We start from the raw sequence: 22135 nt of genomic DNA, 5'->3' as shown, positions 1-22135 counted from the left end.
CCCGTTAACCACACTGTGCCTGGATTACACCATGAACATAGATCTTTGTGCTTTTGAAATACAGAAAACGAGCTCACCTAAATGCGAAGTGTAGTTCTGGAACCAGTATCTGGCTGTGGATGGAGATTATGTATTCCACCAACAATATCTTCATTATTGTTATTTTCCTTTGGTAGCTGATCTTTCAGAGAGATCTGCAGATTCCTCACTTTGCTAAGACCCTCTGGAAACAGGGAGCTAAGTAACTCCTCACTCCCGAGTTGATTATAGCCTCATGGAAGTGTGGAATTCTTATTAGGAAAGACTGTTGCTGAGTGCCAAGCAGGTTATCCTCTTGTCCCGTGTCACCAGGGGGCCAGCTTGATCAGGGAGAAGGTGAGCGTGGCTCCCTCGCATCCCCAAGGCAGTGGACTCCCCCCGGTCTCTAGCTCTCTTGTCCCTAAGCTGATAGCTCATGGTCATGGAGGACTTCCTGCATGCTGACCACCCCCAGCTCACAGATGAGGACGCTGGGACCCAGGGAGGGTGGGTGATGAGGTGCAGGAAGGACGAGTGCCAAGGCCCAGGGAGGGCGTGTGACGGGCCCGGCTCTCACCGTTGGGGGTGGGATGGGCCATCCTTGGCTCCTGGCGGCTCATTGCTTTGCAGCGGCTGGTTGCTGTGTGGCCACTCACTTTGGGGGGAGGGCGACACTTTGCTGGGTGTTGCTGCTGGGCCTTGTTTTCCGTTTTCAGGTGGGGATCAGGAATTCCGAGAGAGTGGCTAAGTGTGATGTGGCTCGGGGTGTGTGGAGATGTGTGTGACAGTCCCCAAATCCACAGTGGCTGTGGGGTGGCATTTCAGGCCGGTAGAAATGCCTCTGGAAAGAAAGCACGAAACACTCCAACATCCTTATTGCGTTTTGCTTGTTCTAAAAGAGAACGTGAAGAAAATTATCCCAGCAGCGTTTGCTTAGACCGAGTGTGGTCACGAGAACATTGTCTGAGTGAGGAGGGCTCCTCTCACATGCGTTTTCTTGAGCAGGAGTTGTGGTTTGGCTATTTGGAAAACCATGTTTAGGGTGCCTAGTGAGTCTGCGAGGTCCAGGAGGCAGGGACACTCACTTTTTCTAGGCAAGAGGATGGAGCTGCAGAGACAGGCCTTAGTGACCACTGGGCCTTCGTATCTCTGGCAGGTCCCTGACTGGTGGTGGGAGGGGAGTTCCTTTTTGTGTCTACTTGGTCCTTTGACGACTTGGGGTACCCACCCTTCAAACCCCTCCCTCCTGGGGCCCAGTGGCCACCTCTGGGCATCACGGGGAGCCACTCTTGTGTTGGCGTCTCCAGCTCCTCAGTGCTCTGCTTCTAAACAGAACACCCTCTTGTTTCTGAAAGGAGCCCATGGTCTCCCGAGGGTCCTGGGCACAGCCCCCACTCAGCTGAGGATGACCACTGGGGCACAGACCCTACCCCAGGCCCTGGGCTTTGTGCCCAGGGCTCTCTTCTCCTTCCCTGTCAGAGTTTCTAGACCCTTTGTGGTCACCCAGGGTGGAAGGCAGGCACAGAGCTGGAGGGTGTGGCCTGAGATGGATGACTCGGGCCTCCAGGCTCACCGGAGTACTGAAGTCCAGAGGGCGAGTGTGGGAAGGATGGTATCACCCACCCTGCTGGTGGCCCCTGTGGTCCTGCGGCTCCTGCTGCTTCCAGGTCACCCTGGGCCCAGGGTGCAGGGCCTGCTTGGGGAGGTGCACACTGGAGGCTCAGGCCCTCCTTGGACACTCCTGAATGCCCCTGTGCATCCCTGCAGCTCCTCCCAGAAGGTTCTCTCCATCCTCTCCGGCTCCCTGGGGGTGTGTGGGAAGCCAGGCCAGGGTCTCCTGGTTGTTGACTGAGGTGGGGTCCTGCCTTCGCTCCTTAGCATTCACCCCCTACCCCTTATCACCATGTAAAACCCTGTGGGCCCTGGGCCCTGGCTGCTCTGCCATCACCTGGGCAGTGTGGGGGGCACATGGGGGCACGTGGGGCGCCTGTCGTAGCCCCTGTGTTTGACCTTGTTTAGGTGAAGAGCACCCTTTCCAGCTCACGTTTTGCATCATGACTGGGAAAGGCACGAAGCGAGTATGTCGGGGCCTGGATGATTTGATGTCTCTATGGGCCGAGTATGGGACACACGATAGCTTGGCCCCAGGTCAGGTATTAGTCAGTCCTTGCTGGCACCTGGGCAGGGACACATCCGTGGATGGGGCCTGGCCAGGTGGCCTCTGAGGTCCTGTGTTGCAGTCACGGACTTGCTGGACCTGGGTGGGGGCTCACCCACCATGGATGGGCCAGGTAGCTTCAGGAATCACTAGAGAGATGAACTTCTTTTGCCTTCTAAATGTGTGAAAAGATGGGAAATGATAGGAAAATAAGGGGAAGTCAGATCTATTCAGGAAAACGACTTCCCAGGGAAGAGCTGGGATCCCTCCAAACCCAGAACCTTCGGTTTCTAGAAGCAAGGTGGACTGAGGTCGGCAGCATTCTTTGAGACCTTGAGTGATGAAGTAGTTACTTAGGTGCAGTGTTTCTCATGTAAAGCCAGGCAGTCTAGGGCACTAGGAATCATTTCAGCGCTGGGGAGACGCAGACGTTGCGCTTGCCCACGGCACTGCATTCATCTGAAATGCTGGTGGCTACGCAGCTCTTTATTGCTGTTCCTGCGCGGTCTCCTGGAACGCTGTCAGGTTAAGGGCCCGTGTGGGCAGCAGCACCCTCGTTCGCAGTCGAGTTTAGGGAATGGGGTCAGAGAGCACTTGCTAAAGCTTCCTGTGTGCACATGGAATTGTGTGTGCATGTGTGTTAAATAAATGTATTTCAACCTGAAAGACAAGTTTCATGGCCATGAGTCTAGGGATGGCTAGAATTTAGTCACTCAATGAAACTAAGCCACACCATCACAAATAATGTGAACATGATTGGAAAACAAACTCAGTTCTTATTCATTTACCTACAAGTCTGGAAACTTCTAGAACTTATTTCAGCATTAAAATAAATAGTTTTGTTTTTTTTTTTTTTTGAATATACAAATATACAAAAATAAGGAAAAGTTTGAAAGCCTCTTGCCCCTCTGTCCCAGACCTGACAGAGTGGCTTCCACAAAGAAAGGGGCAGAAGCCGGGACCGTCAGTGCCTGCAGGACGTTGTTGGCCTCACAGATGACCCAGACTCCCCAGTAATGAAGCCGCAGACCCACAACGAGCCACTCACACCAGGCTCAGCCAAGCTGACAGGCCAGAGGAGTAAGGAATGTTCCCTACCATTGTCCAGAAAATGTAACGAGGGTGAAGGTGTGCCAAGCAGACTCCCCGTGTCAGCCCTGAGGCGCCTGCCATCGCTTTCAGAAACCTGACTACCAACCTAGATCAAAACTGACTGCTTGGTCATGGCCATGCAGTTAGAAAACACAGCAGCAGTCCTCAGATGAGTGTGACCATATTCATGTTACTCAAGTTGCTTTATCATCTGCATTTGAAGGAATGTGGTGAGCCTCCTGTGTGTGCCCACGTGGCAGTGGGCACCTCTGCCCCCCACAAAGGCTAAGAACACAGAGCCTGCAGTACAGGCCCTGCCTCCTGACATGCCCCAGGCCGGCTGGAAGAAAGTGTGGGACTGTCCTGTTGACATGGGGAGGGGATGGCTGGACTCTGACACTCACTGTGTGTTCTCTGCTGGGCCGTGTGGCTCCCTACAGAGACTCTGGGTGCCCAGTATTCACCTTCTCCTATGTGTGTGTATATATATTATATATACATGTATTTACTAACTTAGAAAGCCCCCAAAGGGGCCTTGTTTCTGCTTGACAGCATCCACAGCATGTCATTCCTAAGCCCCATTGAGGAGATTCAGAAGCAACCAGTTACCCCCGGAGCCTGCACGCTGGGCACAAGGGTCACAGCTTCGTTGACAGCTCCTGACCCCAGGAGCCGAGGGCCGGACATGGTAGGGCCTGGCAAAGGGGCACTGCCTTGTGTGTGAGGTGTTTTCACCAGTCAGTCCCTTTTAAAAACAGCGTATCTTGCGCATGGAGCTTTTAGGACGTTTCATGTCTGTTACGTTATAGCCTCTGTCCTCATGGGGGCTCTGAGTTCAGCAGCGCCTGAGCTGTTAATCTGCTTTTTCAAATTATTAATAATGAAAGTAACACCATGCCACCAGCTGGTATCATTTCATGCTTTCTGTGTGCCTGGTGTTTACACGGCTTATCTCATTTAATCCTCCCAGCATGTAACAAAAATACTTGCAACAGGTACTGCTCCTGTGTGGACTCCTACCCCCAGCTCACACTGATTGAGGCCTTCCTAGCTCGGGGCTTTGTGAATATCCTGCTTTTATCCTCATTTATAGGTAAGGAAGCCGACTCAGAGAGGTTAAGCAGCTGGTGCTGGGCCCGCACCCAGGGGTCTGATGCAGAGCTGGTCCTACCTGCTTTATAAGCTGTGGCTCAGAGGGCGCTCCGGGGGCTCGAGAGCACCTGGCAGTCTGAGATGAAGACTGGGGAGGCCTGGGAGGCAGGCGCTTGACTGAGGCAGGAAGTGGGACCTTGGGGCTGAGTGTTCCCAGGGCCATGGGGCGGGCCTGTGGGGTCTGGTGGGTGTCTGGGGTCCCCAAGAAGCCCTTGTCACGGGGCTTCGCTGCGCCCTGCAGTTGAGCGCAGGGGAAGCAGCTGTTGCCGCCGCTGTTGAAGAGTGAGGGGTGAGGCCTGCAGTTGCCGCCCGATGTTGTTGACAAGTGAGCAGTTTTTCCAGAAAACATGGACAGCGTCAGGGCTGACTTGAATTTTTTACTTGAGGCAACAGCTCAACCAGTTGGTTTCCGCAATTGTGAATTAAAAAAAAAAAAGAAAAAACAAACAAAACGAAAGAAAGCTGACAATGTACCATTGATGAGAGGATTTTTAAGGGAGAGCAAGCCACAGGCCGTCCTGAGAAAGGAGCAGGGAGACCGAGGAAACGCGCCGCTGTGTCTTGTTCGTGGGGTGCTTGTGACGCTCTCACAGGACGCCCCGCGGACCACGCCTTGGGTGCTCGGTGGCAACTGCAGAAGGGTGAGGTATGTTCCCCTTAACACCAGACGGCGGATCTTGATGGCAGAGGAACCAGGCGTCAGAGGAGGACAGGTCAGTCCGGGAGCATTGATAAAAAGGAAGAGAAACTTATCTCACATTGTCAAGCTGTCGGGGCTTCCAGGGACCTTGTCCTCTAGGCCTGTCCCTGTGCCCTCCTGTCCCAAGGCCTGAGAAGCCAGGTGTGGGGTGGGAGCAGGCCAGGGCCAGGTGCTTCGTGCCCTGAGGCTCGAGTCAGGCTCTGTGGCCACTTTGAATCCAGGGGCCCGCCCTGAACTCTGAGCTGGTCTCCTGTTCAGTACGCGGAGGTGATGACCTCTCCCACCCAGGGGCATTTGAGGACTCCTGAGGTGGCAGCAGTGATGCCCAGCCCAGCATGCAGAGTGCCCAGGCAGTGCCCACCCCTTTCCTCTCCCTGCCAAGGCGTTCTGGGCGTGAGCCCGCATGGCCCCCTGCTTGGGGCTGTCACCACAATGCCATTCCTCACACGCCCCGCAAGTCCCTTCTATGGGTGAGAGCCTGACTTGAGAGACTATTTTGGGGAGGAGTAAGATGACCTGCCCTTCTCAAGGGTGAGCGGTTCTTAGATGACTACCTTGAGCAGCGATGGTGCTTCCTGCAGGTGCGTCCATGAAACGCTCTGCACGAAGCACATTGCTGCCTTGCTCAGGCCCAGGGAGAGTGGAGGGTGCTGTGCTCTTGGGCTGGGTCCTGGCTCAAGGGTTGGGGGCTGGAGCACGTCCACCAGAAAGTCACTGGTAGCTGGGCTGCTTCCGCGGTGTTGCTGGAAGAGGGGCAGCGCCTGCTGCGGTGTTTGCAGTGCTTGGTCACGGCCCCGCGTGGATTCTCCTTCCTGGTGGAAGCCGTTCCGTCCCCAGGTTTTCCGCTAACCTGTCTGAGTTCTGATGAGGAGAGCAAGGGGTTTTGCTCATCTGGATTCCTGTGGAAGGGCCTCCTCTCTCTGCTCCTATTTTCTAGCTTGGCAGCTCTAGCGCTAGTTCTGCAATATTTGAATTTGAGTAGCCAGAAGAATTTGCTGCCAGGGTGGCCTTGCCCTTGACTTTGAAATGAACTCACCCGAGACTTCAGCTTGATGCCTCCTTTGGCTGATGCTGGGTTCTGGGCTCTGGCCGCCGCCTGCCTGTCCGTCACAAAGGACCATGTTCTCCAATCAGGATGGAGTTCTAAGCGTTACACAATAAAGCCGCAGGAGTTCGGTTTTCTGTTCTGGACAGCCTGAGAATGATACTAAGAATGTTTTCTGATTGATTTGGTGAGCTGTCTGTTTATAACGTCATTAGAGCTGATTTTCCATGACTAGGAATTATTCTTGACCTCACAGTAAAGGACTCTGAAGCCCCCATCCTCTGCCTGTTTTTTTTTGTTTGTTTGTTTGTTTTTATTATTGTTGTTGTTGTTATTTTAAGAAAAGACTTGTAGCATCAGTCTTAGGCGTACTCTCCTTGGCAGTAGTGATGGGCAAGGCACCTGATGGAGAAACAAAGTGTGCTGAGGTTTTTACCATTCAGGAATCATAGCACAGTAGCACTGTAGTATTTCATCACAATTTACTCTTTACTTTTTTTCATAAAGAAACAAATAGGCCTATGGTGACCCTCACCTGTAATCCCAGCACTTTTGGAGGCTGAGGCAGGAGGAGTGCTTGAGGCCAGAAGTTTGAGACCAATCTGGACAACATAGGGACACCTCTTCTCTACAAAAACAATTAAAAACATTAGCTGGGCATGGTAGTGTGCATCTGTAGTCCCAGCTGTTCAGGAGGCTGAGGTGGGAGGATCCTTTGAGTCGGGAAGTTGAGGCTGCAGTGAGCCATGTCATGCTGCTGCACTCCAGCCTGGGTGACAGAGGGAGACCCTGTTTCAAGAGAGGAAAAAAAAAAAAACAAAAAAAGCACCAGCAGAATTTAGAAATGTGGGCCAGTGTGGGAGCCTCACCTGGCATCACTGGCCTCAGGCTGCTGCTCTCGCCCTGGAGCCATTACTTTGAGAGCAGATCAAGGACTCAGCAGGCAGGAGGAATGTTCATGGCAGCAGCAGTCCTCGCGCTGCACACGCACACCACGGCCCCACCATCGCCCCTCGTCATGGCTGGGATGGGAGACAGACTTTAGACGCAGAGCCTGGGCAGAGGGAGATACCCGCTTCCAGAAGGGGCCTCCTGCTGCTGAGTAAGGGGGTGGCGCCCGGCCGGCTCAATGAAGAGCATGAGGAGTGCTGGCTGCGCTTGGCCTGAAGGGGTTCCTGCAGGAAGGCCTTGCTCCCCGATGGGGCTGAGGGACCCAGCTGAGCAGGAGCAGCAGGAGGAATGGGCAGTGTTCTTGGAGCCCAGAGGAGGGGCAGGGCTTGTCCTTCTGGACGGGCAGCCCCAGGAAAAGAGAAGCCCAGAGCCAAGGGCCCTTGCCCCAGGGAAGGGTCCCACATGGACCCCGAAGACGCTTCTCTCTGCAACCCTTCCTGACACACCGTGGACATGATGGACGGAATGAGGAAAATGAGCTGCTGCTTTCCCTTCTCTCTCACTTCTCCCTCCCGTCACACAGCATGCAATTATGGAAGAGGATGAAGAAGGAAAGAGCAGTTGGAAAAATTCCGTAGGAACTGGAGAGGGGAGGATCGGGTGTTTTTACAGCTCCGGGGGTTCTCCGGGGAACGAGAGTGTGCTGTGTCCACTGCTGCGTCTTCATTCCTGTTCTGCAGGAAAGCCCAGTCTGGCTTCATCCACGTGGATGGAGCAGAGTCAGGTTCAGTTGGGATTTTTTTTTTTCCCGCTCATTTGGAAGAAGAGGAAAAGACACTGGGATACAAAGAGGGCTTTATAAAGAAGAGGTCTCCTCGGTCCTCCTCTCCAGGACTCTCTGCGATGGTGGAAAGGGCCCATAGCGGCAATGCCTGTCGGGGCAGCCACTGGCCATGCCTGGCTGTTGAGCTCATCAGTGGCTACATCAACACGTGGATGGTGTGACCGAGGAACTGGATTTCAAATTAAATTAAATTAAATTTCAATTTAAGTAACCACATGTGACCAGTAGCTACCTACACCGCACTCTCAGGAAGGCTCCAGACGGAGGGTTTGAGGATCTTCCTTTATCAGTGATTTGAATGGATGAGGCTTAATCTGTTTGAATTTCCCAGTTGGGGTAAAAAGAGGGAATGCTTGTACTGGAATGGGAGTAGGTTCACAGCGCACGGCCTGGGCCAGCATCAGTGTGTTGCTGAATTTATGCTCCTTCCCAAGGTTGTTCGGGAGGCTGCAAGAGACGTTCTGTGGTAGAGGGATGCGCTGACTGTGCTGGGGGAGTTCACTTCGTCGCAGGGAGCAGAAATGCCCTCGGTGGCATGGATTGAAAGGCACTTATGGACGGAATTCAGGAGAAATTCATGGAGCGCTGCAGGGAGTCCTCTGATGGGGCCTCTCTTCCTTCTCCATCTCCCCTGCCTCCCAAGCCCCAGGACTCCCCGTCTTCCATCTGCTTGGTCCCCAGCTGCATCCCCACAGGCTCTCCGCTCTGTTGCTGGTTTGACTCGTCTGGTGTGTGCCTCCCCTGTGACATGCTGGGAACAGAGCGGAGCAGCTGTGCCAGTCCCTGGGCCGCAGCTGGGCTGTGCTAGGTCCAGGGTCTGTGAGAGCTGCTGGGAGGCCACCAGTGCAGGTGGGTGGGACCTTGCTTCGTGATTCCACCCATGACGCTTCTCACTCAAGGAATTTGCTTTTGTTTCCATGCATACTATTGAAAATCACTTAGCCAGTAAGCAAATGTTGGCCCTTAGCCTGTTAAACATTAGTACAAATAAGTGCGTGCTGCTGCCCTCCCGTTGTGCAGCTGTGATAAACACCACTTGCCCTGCCTCGTGTGCCTGTCTCTTGCGGTGTCGTCGCCCCAGTGCCATGGTCGTGCGAAGGGATCAGAACATCTGCTTGAGATTAGACCATGTCAGCATTTTACTGGGGTTAGGCACCTCCATCCTGGTCATTGCACCACGCTGTGTCCCTCTACTGAAATAATCTCTACTTGGTAGTCGTCTTTCTGCATTTAAAACAAAACGAATAAACCTATTGTATAGGATGAACCAGTAATGAGGCATTTTCCTCTGGCCGTTGGTGGATGTTCACGCTGAGAGGATATTCGTGGTGGCAGGCTGTCCCCAGTTCCGGGTTTTGGATGGCTTGGAACCGAGAATTGTTAGGCTGTGACGGGCGAGGCTGATGTCCACGCTGGAATCCCAGCAGCACTTTGGGAGGCCAAGGCAGATGGATCACGAGGTCAGGAGATCGAGACCATCCTGGCTAGCTGCGGTGAAACCCCATCTCTACTAAAATACAAAAAATTAGCCAGGGGCAGTGTGAGCCTGTAATAGTCCCAGCTACTCAGGAGGCTGAGGCAGGAGAATGCTTGAGGAACCGAGGAGGTGGAGCTTGCAGTGAGCCAAGATCGCGCACCACTGCACTCCAGTCTGGGTGACAGAGCTGAATATCTCAAAAAAAAAAAAAAAAAAAAAAAAAAAAAAAAAAAAAAAAAAGAGTACTCTATGGCGATGAAGGGATACTTCCAGACTCAGTACATTTTGGAGGAAATAGTGTTGTTCATCATATGACACAGTTAAGTCTCTGAGAGATAATTAAATGAAAATCATTCTAAATGTTTCATTAATGCCTTTCTATCCTAGCCCCTGTAGGTGGAGTGTCATGATTTCCACGTTGTTGGGTCCTGGATAAATGAGTTAGCCACAGTCTCACGGCTCTGTGAAGAGTGGCCGGCTGTTCCTATCGCTGCTAATCCTGTGTGCGCTGTGCACCAGATGTGGGTGGAATGAGGCTGCAGGAGCACCTGCCTCCCCAGTGGCTATGATGACTAAATGAGGAGGCCCCTGTAGAGTGCACAGCGTTCACCCGGTGATGGGGTGATTGTAACAGCTGGGGTTGCTGGGACCCAGAGTATCCACAGTGTGCATGCACTTGAACTTCAGGATTCCCTATTTCCCTCTCAGGTGCAAGAGCTCTGGCTATTCTGGATCCCTACACATGTGTGTCAGGTTCTGGAAACATCTTCTCTCATCTCCCCGTGATGCCCAGGGGCTCCCCCAGCCTCTAGAAGCCACTGCTTGTCCAGGGCGCCAGCAGGACAAGCTGTTGTCAAGCCTGGATTTGATCCTAGGTCTGGTTGCTTCCGGAATGCCCAGATGGGCCTCTGCTGTTCCCTGAGCTTGCTGTCAGCAAATGTTTGGTGACAAGAATTATTTGGTTTGGAATTTCTTGTTTATGTTTTTGTCCATTAATTTTTTATCATGTGAAATATGTTTTATTTTAGCAAACCTAAAGACCCATGACACACAGGTATCTCTTCCATATTGTGCTAATTCCTGCCTTTTTTTGGTGTCTTCTCATCTCAGCATCAGTAGTGGTGGCCGTGTGGGGACAGAGGCACTTAGCAGCAGCGGTGCCGGGAATAATGATTTGACGTGAGGGATCTGTGGAAGAGGCACACGTTGCTGCTTGAATTCCAAGAACGCTATTTACCTTTTTGTTTTGAAAGTTCACTTTCAAGGCCTCAGTTTTCTCAAAAGTTCTAAAGTGATAAACAGAGTTTTTCTAAGATTTTCTTTTTGAATTGGGGCCTTTGATGTGGCGCAGCCCTGTGTCAGGTGGGGCTGAGCCCAGAGGGTGCTGAGGGGATGGGGCTCACGGTGACAGCATGGCATGATCCCGAGTCAGGACATTGGCGCTGTGATGGGCACTGCCAGTGGGGCCTGGCATCCCCAGGCCTTGTTAGCCGGCAGTGACCACAGGTAATCGATTCATAGGCATTCTCATGCCCTGCTTCAGCTTCCCTCAGTTCAGGAAACCACAGCACAGCATGGCTCCACAGCAGCTCACGGCCGGGCAGCCGGGGAGCTGCAGAGTCTGGGCTTGACCCGTGCACCCCCGTCTCAACCCTGTGCTGTCACACCAGTGTCTGAGTTAAACGGCAGCGCAAAGCTCTGGGTCCCATCTTCTAGTGGGACCTTTGTGGCTTGCCCACAGGTTGGCGGCACGGAGCGCTGCTCTCTGGGGCAGCGTCGGACCCTTTCTGGAGTGGCGTCTGCTTTGGAGGCCCTGGTCGGTGTCTGACGGAGCTGTGGGCCTGCCTTGTCCTCCGGCCGAGGTTTGAGCGAGTGCTGGCTGCTTGTGGGAAGGTTGGGGGCTCAAGCGCCTTCGTGATTGCCTTGCCCTCAGTCCCCACTTCTGTCAGAACTTACGCAGAGCAGCACGTGGGGTCCAGAGGCTTCTGGGGAGCCACCCATGCCCCTGACCCGAGGATACGCAGGCCAGCCCTTGTAGGAAGCAGCGTAAGACTTAATTCCTTTTTTTTTGAAACACGAAAACAAACAGAAATGGGAGTTTTATTTGTTCCCTGCAGCCCCGCGAACATCTTTTGGAGCCAGCTAGAGAACTGATCATTTCTTTGGTGGGGACAATCAAATATTGAATGTTGAGGGAAAGTAGGGCAAATGGCTCCAGGATTGTCCATTTTTGACAGACCTGGTGAGTGAGTTTAGTCATTAATCATTAATCCGCACTTTCTAAATTTATCTGCCCCGAAGAATCTCCCGGGCAGAGGTGAAAGTCCTGGTTCCCATGCCCCCTTGACCCGACTGAAGCACAGCTCCGGGGCCTGGCAGAGGACACGCACCCTGTTTCATCCCTGTCCGGAGACACATGTAAGCAGTGCTGCCTCGGTTTGTTATTGAGTGACTTATTTTCAAGGAAAAAGAGCCAGAAATGATTAGATAAATGCAAAGTCCTAAAAAAGAAAACAGCGCTGTTTCTCTTAAATGCCAGCCAGCATTGTGACCCTGATCTGCCGAGGCCTTGCAAGGTAGTTGAGGCCGCAGGAAATGTCATGGGGTGACCTTTAGAATTATAGTGTCAGCACTCAGCTGGCTGCCTGCATCTGAAAAAGGAGACATTGTAGCCAGTGAAATGGGGAAAAAACCAGAAAACCAGCTGGGCCAGGGCGCTGCAGGACTGGCTATGACCACCCTGTGCCACTGTCTGCACAGTCCCTGGTCCAGGTGGGTATTGGCCTCCTTCTGGGCAGAGTGCTGGTGTCCAAGCCCAGGGCACACATACGGCCGAGCACATCCTCTGTGTGCATGCATGTGTGCATACCTGCATATGTGCATGTGCGTGTGCTTTTGAGAGTGGTGGCTTTCTGATTGAACAAGCAGAGTGGTCAAGGACATGGCTCCAGGTCAGCCCGTGCAGGCTCCAGTTTGGTGCCGCCCTTTTCTTGCTGGATTAACTTTGGACTGTCCCTGAGCCTCTCTGTGCCTCAGTGTCCTCATGTGTAAAATGGGGGTGACAGCATCCTCAGCTCTGTCCTGCTTCTGTGAGGACGAAGAGTCCCTCTGTAGATATGCGCATTGCCTGGTAGCTCTGATTACTGGCTCTTCCTTCAGCGCTCTGTAAGAAGCTGTTGCAAATGAAGTGTGAGTTGGTGACAGAGCAGTGAAGAGGCTGAGGAAGATAGTGAAGGGCTCTGGGGCACTTGTGATGTGGTTTGGAGAGACAGCTGCCCTGGAACTCACACAGGTGGCCTGCTTCTCTGATCTGTTTGTGCAGAAGTCATTGGTAGTGATTTTGTTGTTGTTGGTGGTTTTGGTGAGGATGTCCATTTAAGAAATAAAATGACGCTGAACGGGAATGGTAAACGAGACACAAAACAGAATGAAAAGCCTTCCAGAGGCTGAGCGTGAAAGGAAACAGCAAATTACAAAGTGAGAATGCCAAGAGCTTTCTCCTTTAACAAACCAGGGTGCATTGTTCTCCTTTCTAATGATAAGGGAGGTCCTGTTTGCTCTGGGAAGTTTTAGAAAGGACAGAGGCATATGAAGGGGAGAATCTCTCTGACTCCTCCTAGTCCTGTCACCCTGGGTTCGACTGTGAACATTTTCATGTGTTTCCTTCAGGCTCCTGTCTTGTCTCATTCTCGTTGATTTGTATGTCGCTAGCTTTTGGGTGAATAAAAATCTGCTCTTTTGCTTCTCACCCTTGACAGTTTACTGTAGTCATCTTTTCACATTATTAAAAAACCCTTAGCAGCTGTTCCCTGGCAGTAAAAGTCTTATCAGACGGGCGTTGTCCCGAAGCCGTTGGACAGTCTTTCCTGGGCCTCCCTGGCCTCCACACACCTGCCCCCTGACTCAGAGCAGAGGCCTAGCTTCTGTGGCCCTCTGTCCTGTCCTGAGAGCACACAGTCCTGACCTGGATGACGCTCGCGTGACCTGAGGGAGGACTGGCATGGCCCCATTTTACAGATGAAGAAGCTGAAACACTGAGCTCCTGGCCTGGGTGGGCTCTGCTGCCCCTGAGGCCTCCGAGACAGGCTCACCTGTTCCCCTTGCTTCCAGCTCCCTGTTCTGGCACCAGCTCTGCTTGCTATCCTGAGCCTCAGCCATGAGGAAATCTGGGGTGCCCACAAATACCTCTCTGTGTGCCCCAGCTGTTCCCACTACTGTTGTCCCTTCCCAGAAAGAGAGAGCCTTACCCACTCAGAAGCCTAGGTCCGACAGAGCTCTTCCCTCCTTTCCACCTTCAACGTGGACTCAATTTCCGAAACACAGTGGCGCAACCTCCTTGCAGTCTCTTTACTCTCTCTTTTTTTTCCATCTCTGCCCTGGGAGCCGAGTAGCCTCCAGAGTCCCTGTCAGCCTATCCACAGCTTTCAGAACCTTTCCAAAGTGCAGATCTGATCAGTCAGGCCTCTGCCAAGGCCCGTCAGGAGCTACCAGTGTCCACGTCCCCATAGCGAAGGGACAGCCTCACTGAGTGCTCTGTGCCCAGGTTCGGAAGGGGCTGCCCCTGCCTGGTGATTGCGGTCCTTGTCTGAGTCACTGTGAGGTGATAGAGGTAGATCATGGGGCACTTCTATTTTAGCATAAATGTGACACTTCAGTGACCCTACACTGCACAGAGCATCCACGAGCTTTCTGCCTGACTTGTGAGAATGAGCTGCTCTTCCTCCCATAGGCAGCAGAGGGTGGGCTGGGAGACGATGGGCAGGTATTTGCGTGGCCCAGTTCTCTCTAGAAATGTCTCTGTCAAATTAACAAGTGGCAGTTGGTAAATTGCAAGTGGATGATTTAAAGTCCTTCTGTTACTTTTAGAGTTCTGGGGGCCTAGCAGGTGCTTAGCAAATACTTGTTAAATGTTTTCCCACTAGAAAGGTTTTCTAAGGAGGAAGGAGACTGGTGTTCTCGCCGTCAGGGTTTTTACGCCATCCGCTGAGTGCAGGTGTTTTGGGAGCACCTAAACTGTATGTCCAGGTGATACAGGTTAGCTTCCCAGTATAGGGTGTGATGGACCCAAAACACAGGAAAACCACGTGGCTAGGCACAGCAGCTGGAGGCCCAGTGGCTGGAGGAAGCCCAGAGATGTCTTGTGCGTAGCTGCTGCTACGCTCCAGGAAGCCTGGAGGTGCCCTCTGTGTTGGTCTGGGGATCCCTGTGTCCACAAGCAGGTGGGCCTCAGGCTCCAGCTCTCAGCTTCTGCCGGGCTCTTGACCCCTTACCTACCACCTCTTGGTAGCAAGAATTTGACCTTTCTCCCATGCTCCTTCCCTGCTCTCCGCCCTTGTTAATGTTCCGCCCCTGCTGGGGTAGATTTTATCCCCCTTTGATTGTAGAGGGCGGGGCCCTTCTCAAATAGGGTTTTCTGGGACCCTGCGGTTTTGCAAGGTGTTTAAAGTTTTTCACCATAAAACTGAGGGCAGGGGGGCAGGCCCTGTTCAAACCTCTTTGGGGGAAGCTCAGAGAAATTAAGAAGGCAATTGCTACGTTCAAGCCCTGGGAAGCTCCCAAGTGGAGAAGCCAGCGGGGCCCTGCCGAGAAGAGCCTTTTCCAGTTTATATGTCATGGACCTCCTGGCCCCTCACGGGATGCCCTTTGGGAAAAGCCTTCTGAGGACTGACCCAGCTGGAGCAGGTACCTGGGAAGGAAAGTCATTTCCAAGGGATTCTGGGCTACGGGGAGCTGGCCGCTGGCCTCACACCTGAACCTGAAGGCCAGGAGGGTGGTCTCATTTCATGTAGGGACATTCAGCTGTATTTTTTAAGTAAAACTGTATCTAATGAAGCATGCTGTTTTTTGAGTGATAACTTCTGATCGGAAATGTTCTTTTTCCCACTGAAAGGCCCGAGCAAGGTTTGCGCTTAGTGTTGTTGGGTGCCTGCTTCCCCCCAGCTTTAGTCCCTCGTCGTTTCTATTTGGCTGTTAAAAGCACGGTCTAGGTCCACATGAGAGACCCGGTGAAAGACAGCCTCCTTGGCTTCTGGTAATGAACTTCCATCACCCCCCTTCCAAATAAAGAAACAAAAAAGAAATAGGATCCTCTCGACCCAGCCTCCCGCCTTAGTCTGCTGGTTCATGACCGTGGATCGTGCCTTGTTTGGCCTAACCCGCTGCTTGGCTCGGGCTCCCGGACAGGATACTTTGACTTGATTTTCCGGAATTAAAGAGATGCATTTTAGATGCGGGTTGGTGGGTCTGTATTTTCTGGGCCCTGCCAAGTATGCCCACAGGGGTACTGGTTTCTTGCTAGAGTGGTGGGGTCACTGCCAGCCTGTCAGATTTGCTTGGCTGTGGACTCCAGATGGACAGTGGGGCTCAGCCTCCACTGCCCGTCTCAGCGCAGAAGCTCTCCAAGGTCTTTTTGTCACACATCTAACAAACAGCCAGTGCTGGAAAGGGGTTTATGCTCTAACGCAGAGAACAGTGAGCGAGGGCATCTTGTCTTCTGCCATACCAGGTGGAGGTGACCTCAGGGTCCCCTGGGACTGCTTCTGCAGGTGCTCTGGGAGCCAAGGCGTTGCAGCACCCGTCCGGCTGGGAGTCCCCGTGGCCCGTGCCTGCCACACTCTGACAAAACACCGGAACACCCGGGGCCCCACCCACCATCCTGGGTGTCCTCCGCCTACCCTGCCACGGTGGGCAATCACAGCCCCTGGTGTGGCCATCCTGAGCTGGGCTGTATGCACAGCCTTTGGTGTGTCCATCCTGAGCTGGGCTGTGTGTGCAGCCCCTGACATGGCTGCCCTGAGCTGGGCTGTGCGTGCAGCCCCTGGTGTGGCCGTCCTGAGCTGGGCTGAGCTGGGCTGTGTGTGCAGCCCCTGACATGGCTGTCCTGAGCTGGGCTGTGTGTGCAGCCCCTGACATGGCTGTCCTGAGCTGGGCTGTGTGCACAGTCCCTGGTGTGGCCGTCCTGAGCTGGGCTGAGCTGGGCTGTGCGTGCAGCCCCTGGCGTGGCCGTCCTGAGCTGGGCTGTGTGCACACACCAGCATCCTGCCCCATCAGTTGCTGTGCTACAGACAAAGGAGGGATCCACTGGAGCGGGAACTCTTGTGAACAAAGGTTCTATTTTCATGCAAATGTAATCTGCAGCTCCCAGGGAGAAGGCCCAGCTATCGCCAAGTGCCTCTTGGCGATGGTGGACATTTGAAATCTTCTTTAAGAATATCTAATATGTGTGGACTTAGAACCAAATAAAAAGCTCTCACATAGATATCGCCCTTCCCCCGACCTGCCAGCTAGGGCTGTAAGTAGAAATTAACCTAAATTAGGAAGATAATTGTTCCTGTGTTAATTGTAGGTTGTCTTTTAAAGCTGTTTTCGTTTTCCAGGCCTGAGCAGCAGGCTGGCTTCGGGCCCTACCATGGGTTGCTGCATTGACACCCATGAAAACCAAAGTTCCAGAGGGCGATCTAGCGGCTTGCCTGCTTTCCAGAGCTCCAGGGTCTCTAGATGATGACGTTTCTTTGAAAATCCCACTGCAGCTCTTTCTGCGTGCCTTGAGTCCCCCTGCCACCCAGGGGACCCCTCTTTGAGGGCGATCAGGCTCTCAGCCCAGGCCACGTAAACAAACACCGGCTATTTTCAGCAAGCCCTTGGTGTCGCAGCTGGCCTGGCTTGTGCACAGTGGCTGGCAAGGCCCATCCCCAGTGTGCACTTGGCCCTGGCCAGCCTGGGCCAGCCCTGGCAGGCAAGCGATGCCTTGGAACGTTCTTACCCGCCATGCTTTTCAGTTTTCTCATAACGCCCCCTGGCACTCGACAGAAGCGTCACAGTTAAAAGGGGGCTGAACAAGTACCCCAGAGACTATTGTATTTGGCGTTTTCTTTGTTGGGAACTTGGATTTCTGTTGGAAAGTGCTTGGTAAAACCTGCCGTCTTCCCTGTCCCAGGCGCGCACCAGCAGGTGGAGGCAGGCGCTGCCTTCTGAACGGCTCTTTCCTTTTGTCCTCGGTTTTCTCGAGGCCTGGCTCACTTATTCTATTAGTCATGATTAGATAAAGCTTTTAAAGAAAAATCCCCACCCCTTGCCTTACTGTGCCGTGAACAATTCCTGAGTGAATGAGTGAAGCCACCCACTTCATAGGAGCCCTGGAGGCTGCCTTTCACGTGGATTTTCAGGTGGGCCAGGCCCTTTATAGAACCCCGGCCCTCCCCACAGTGCCCTCAAAACACACTAAACATGGGGGTGTGTGTGTGAGTGCATGTGCGTGTGTGCGTACGTGAGTGCGTGTGTGTGCATGTGCGTGTGTACTGAGTGCATGCATGCACGTGTGTGCATACATGAGTGCGTGCGTGTGCCCGTGTGTGTGTGTGTGTGTGTGCGCCTGCTCTCATTTCAGGAGCTTGCCCTGCCTGTTTGATTTTTCTAAAGATTGACACTCCAAATCCTCTTTCCCTCCAAAACTCACTCTGGCTGATATGGAAGGCTCCTAGGGTCTCCAGTTTTACCACATTCTCCCTAATCCACACAGAAGGTGTCCTTCAGCCACATAAAATGGGCCACTCATCGGTGCTGGACGTCCCCACGCCATTGGTGCTGGTGTCCCCATGTCGCTGGTGCTTCAGGTCACGTGTCATTGGTTCTGGGTGTCCCCACAGCCTGGCCTTAGAGTGCTCTATTTCTTTATAGTTAAGGAATTAGCTCAGCTGACAGGGAACTAGGTAAGGGTAAAGTCTGATAACATGGAAAATGTTAGTGCACATTTGAAAAAAAAATTAAATGTAGTAAAAATGTTGATATATTTTAAGTTTGAATGACAAGACTTGAGTGAATTTTTGCTGGTTAATGTTGTGTCTTTTGATTAAGCCATTTCAATGGAGTGTACATTTATATTAACTCTTGATGACTTTTTTATTTGCAATAATTGAATTAGAAAATAAGATACATTTTCTATAGTCGATAGAACCTTGTTTATTTTATTCTCTCGTTTGTTTTCCCTAACTCAAAAATGGTGAGTGAAGATCACGATGCTTTTTTAAAGTTTAGGAAGTGGTGAGCCATCCAGAGGATGAGGTTAGGTGTAATTTGAAGGATGATTATGCAGTGAGGGTTTATGCAGATTTGTGCACTAGTGTTTACAGTAGGGAAACTGAGGGTTATAACCAGGGCATTCTCAGAGTTTGGGCAGGATCAGGCAGCGGGCAGACCCCTGGTGCCCCATCAGGCGGGGACTTTGGGGGGTACTCTCCGCTCCCTGTGGGCTCCCACCTCAGATGAGCCAGGTGGCTGGGAGGAGGCCTGCGTGCCCAGCACAGTGGCCGAGGGGCTGCTGCTCCTGCCCCGTGACGTGTGCTCTCTCCCCAGCCTGGGTTTCCAGGCTCCAGAAGAGAAGACCTCTGCTCCTCCTGTGTTTTTATTCTTTATTGGCGTGGTGCTGGGCACTTAGTTGGAATTCAGTAAAGGCTTGGTGAGTGAAGAAGGAAAAAATGTTATTTAGAAGTGTTTCACTCAACTTCCTTGATCTGGAAACACGTACATAGTATAACACAAGAAAAGTTATATGCAAAAACAGTTCTTAAATGACACCTCGACTAAGCCAAAAAGCAGACCTTTTCTTTTGTGGTTACTGTTTTTTTGTATTTTGTTTAAAAACAAAACAACCCCGAGAAAACCTTCCCTACCTCAAGGCCAACAAGATAACCTTGTATATTTTCTCTTAAGGCCTTTGACGTTTTGTCTTTCGTACTGAAGCCTTCGGTTTTTGTGTGGGGTGCAGGGTCGGGATCAGTTTCATTTTCTTTGCTCATTTTGAGAACCATAATGTTTGGCACTTTACACCCTTTCTCTGGGATAGCTGTGTGGCCAGCTCATCCTCCAAGTTCGGTCTGTTTTGGACCCTCCCTGTGCTCAGCTGCTCCGGAGCCTATCCTGGGGCCAGCAGGGCACTGTCTCCTCGAGAGGCTCTGCAGCCTCACTCCCGAGTCTCAGCCCCTCCTTGAGACTTTCCTAGCTCCTCCTAGGCTGTGACTTATCTGTAGACAAGTTCCTGTAAAAAGCCAAGCCTGAAACTTGATTAGAGTTGCATTGACTCTGTGGATGAATTTGAAGGGAGGGTTGGCATCTTGATAGTGTATTTGTGTGTGTGGCTTCTCTTTCCCTCGATTAGGTCCTCTTTACTGTGTTTTTTCCAATAGATTTTTATAGTTTTCTCCATAAAGGTCTTGCACGGGTCCAGTTAGATTTATTCTTTATTCTTTGGTAGATTGTAGTTGTTTTGTTTTCTGCTGCAGACAATATATTTTTTTTCTTAATTAAATTTTTCCTTGCTAGTTTTTGGAAATGCAGTTGATTTTTGTATTTTATTTTTATATCCAGTCATCTTATTAAAATCTTATACATTCTAAAATTTTTTTCTGTAGATTCTTCAGGGTTTCTAAGACAAAGACTGTCAGTGTAATGATGCTAGTGTAGTGTCTTTCTCTCTAATTCCTGTGTTTGTTTTCCTTGTCTTACTGTGCTAGCTGGGAATTCCAGTTCAGTTTTGAATAAGAGCAGAAATACTGGGCTTCCGTCGTCCTTGACATCAAAGAGAAGGTTTTTAACATTTTCCCAGTTTAAGCGTGATGTTTGACATAGGTTATTTTAGATTCCGTTTTTCGAGGGAAGTTCGTGGATAGCTGTGTTCCATTAGCCAAATGCTTTTACTCCGCCTGTTGTGATGATTGTGTGGTGCGAATTTTCTTTAAACTTCCCTGATCTCTTGCCGTGGATTCAACTTGTTTGTGATAGATCTTGTCATTTTCATACTTCGCTAGTGCTTCGGGATTCTTCATCTGTGTTCTTTAATTGGAGGGGACGGAAATTTTCCTTGTTTAATGTCTTTTTTTTTTTTTTTTTTTTTTTTTTTTTACTTTCAGGGATAGTTTAAGATTAGAATTAATCATTCCTTGAAAGTTTGTAAAAATTAACCTCAAACTATTTGGGGTTCATATTTCCTTGGTGATTTGATGTTTTAACTACTGATTTAACATCTTCAATGGTTACTGATAACCTGACCTTTTAATTCCTGTCATACGGATTGAAAAGAAAGTTTTTAGGAGTTCTACTTAATCTGAGTTTTCCATTTTATTGTCATGGATTTGCTTCTGGTGTTTAAACCTTTGCGGGATTTGTCTCTGTGTACCCTTTTTCATTTCCAACATGACTCAGCCCCTTCTTCTTGATTAATCTGTATTCACTGTTTTGAGTCACTCTGGCTTTGTGGATTCCCTTAGTTTAAGTCAGCTTTCAGCGTTTTAAATGCCTTCTCTTATCTTCCTGGTACTTTCTGTGGCTGGCTGCACCCAGTGTTCTCTTTCTCCCAAGGCTGGATGTGCAGCTCACATTAGTTCTTAACCTTCCTTCTGTTATAAGCGACACATTTCCCTTGAAATAGGCGTTGGGTGCATACAACAGGTTTTGACACTTAGCATTTTCATTTCCATCCTAAGTTTTTAAAAGGTCATGTCAACAGCACAGCTTTGAGATGATGTAAGGAGGTACCACTTAGTCTCTGTGACCTTTCTCCCAAAAACATACAACCCCATCTGGTCATGACGACATCAAACAAATTCTAATTAAGGGACATTCTAGGGAACACTCAATCAAGTACTTGAAACTGTCAAGGTCATTAAAAACAAGGCAAGTCTGAGAAACTGTCGCAGCCAAAGGAACCTCAGGAATCATGAAGATAAAGGAGGGACTGTGGGGTCCTGGGTGGGCCCTGGAACAGGAGGACCACAGGGAAAACAGGAAATCCAGCACGGCTGCAGTTCATGCTGATGGATCACTATTGGCTCGTGAAGTGTGACACTTGCCCCGTCGTGCTATAGATGTGACCAAAAGCCTCGTATTGTCCAAGAGGTCCCCAGGACATTCCCTGCCCTGGTCAGTGTCCAGCTCCCTGTGCACTTGTGCTTCCTGCTTGCATCAGACACCCTCCTGCGGGGTCACGTTCTCTTTTCCTGATGAACACATACCCCTTAGGAGTAGCTTTAGTAGACCTCTTGGTGATACAGTCGGTGCGCGTGTGTGTTTGTCTGATCTGAAAATGTCTCTCTTTGACCAACATGCCTGAGTGACTGTTAGGCGAAACTTGCAGGTGAGTTTTCTTTTTCTCCTTTCATCACGTTTAGTGTACTCTTCTCATCCTTGGCTGGCCCACCTCAGCATAGCAGCCACTCCTTCCTTGTCTGTGTCTCACTGGCTGCTCGTCACATTTTTCTTTTGTCCTTGGTGCTTCCAGGTTTGTCAGGGTGTGTTTGGGTGTGGAGCACCCTGTTCTCTTGGTATATGTTTGCCTCTTCGTGAGTTTGTGTCTTTTATCAGTTCTGGAAATCTGCAGCAGTGCCCCTTTAAATACGTCTCCATTGTCTTCCTTCCTACCTTCCCTTGCTTCCCAGTCCTGCAGAGTCAGCTGTCACACCTCCTTAGGTGGCACTTCTGGGTTTTCAACGATCCTTGGACTTTTACTTTGAGAATACAAAACACAGGATTTGGGCTCTCCTGCATTTTTGTATTTTGATTCCCTCTGCTCAGCTGATTTCTTCGTCAGGATCTTGTCATTCACCTAATCTCCTTTTCAGTTTTGCATGGCATTTATTGCTTAAGTCATTCATTGAGGGTTTTCTTTTTTTAAATGCATCAATTATACTTTTTATTTTTGAAAATCTACTTTGTTCTTTTCCTAAAATGATTAATTTTGACAATTCTGTTGCTTCCTCTTTTTCATT

At 51.0% G+C, this 22135-nt stretch overlaps 1 protein-coding gene and 1 long non-coding RNA gene across 7 annotated transcripts in view; one reads left to right on the top strand and one right to left on the bottom strand.

Moving 5' to 3' along the window:
* The window catches only part of HDAC4 (histone deacetylase 4), a 298215-nt gene that overhangs the window by 45024 nt on the left and 231056 nt on the right, over positions 1 to 22135 (top strand). The gene's annotated exons all lie outside the window — the stretch shown is intronic.
* LOC116269220 lies at positions 4778 to 6590 on the bottom strand. Its single transcript, XR_004176680.1, has 2 exons — positions 5675 to 6590; positions 4778 to 5096 (listed from the first exon to the last, which is right to left on the bottom strand). It is a non-coding gene; the product is annotated as an uncharacterized LOC116269220 (long non-coding RNA).

The sequence above is a fragment of the Papio anubis genome, chromosome 10, assembly GCF_008728515.1.
Source record: "Papio anubis isolate 15944 chromosome 10, Panubis1.0, whole genome shotgun sequence".
Taxonomy (NCBI): Eukaryota; Metazoa; Chordata; class Mammalia; order Primates; family Cercopithecidae; genus Papio; species Papio anubis.
This window is presented reverse-complemented; position numbering and strand designations above follow the sequence as displayed.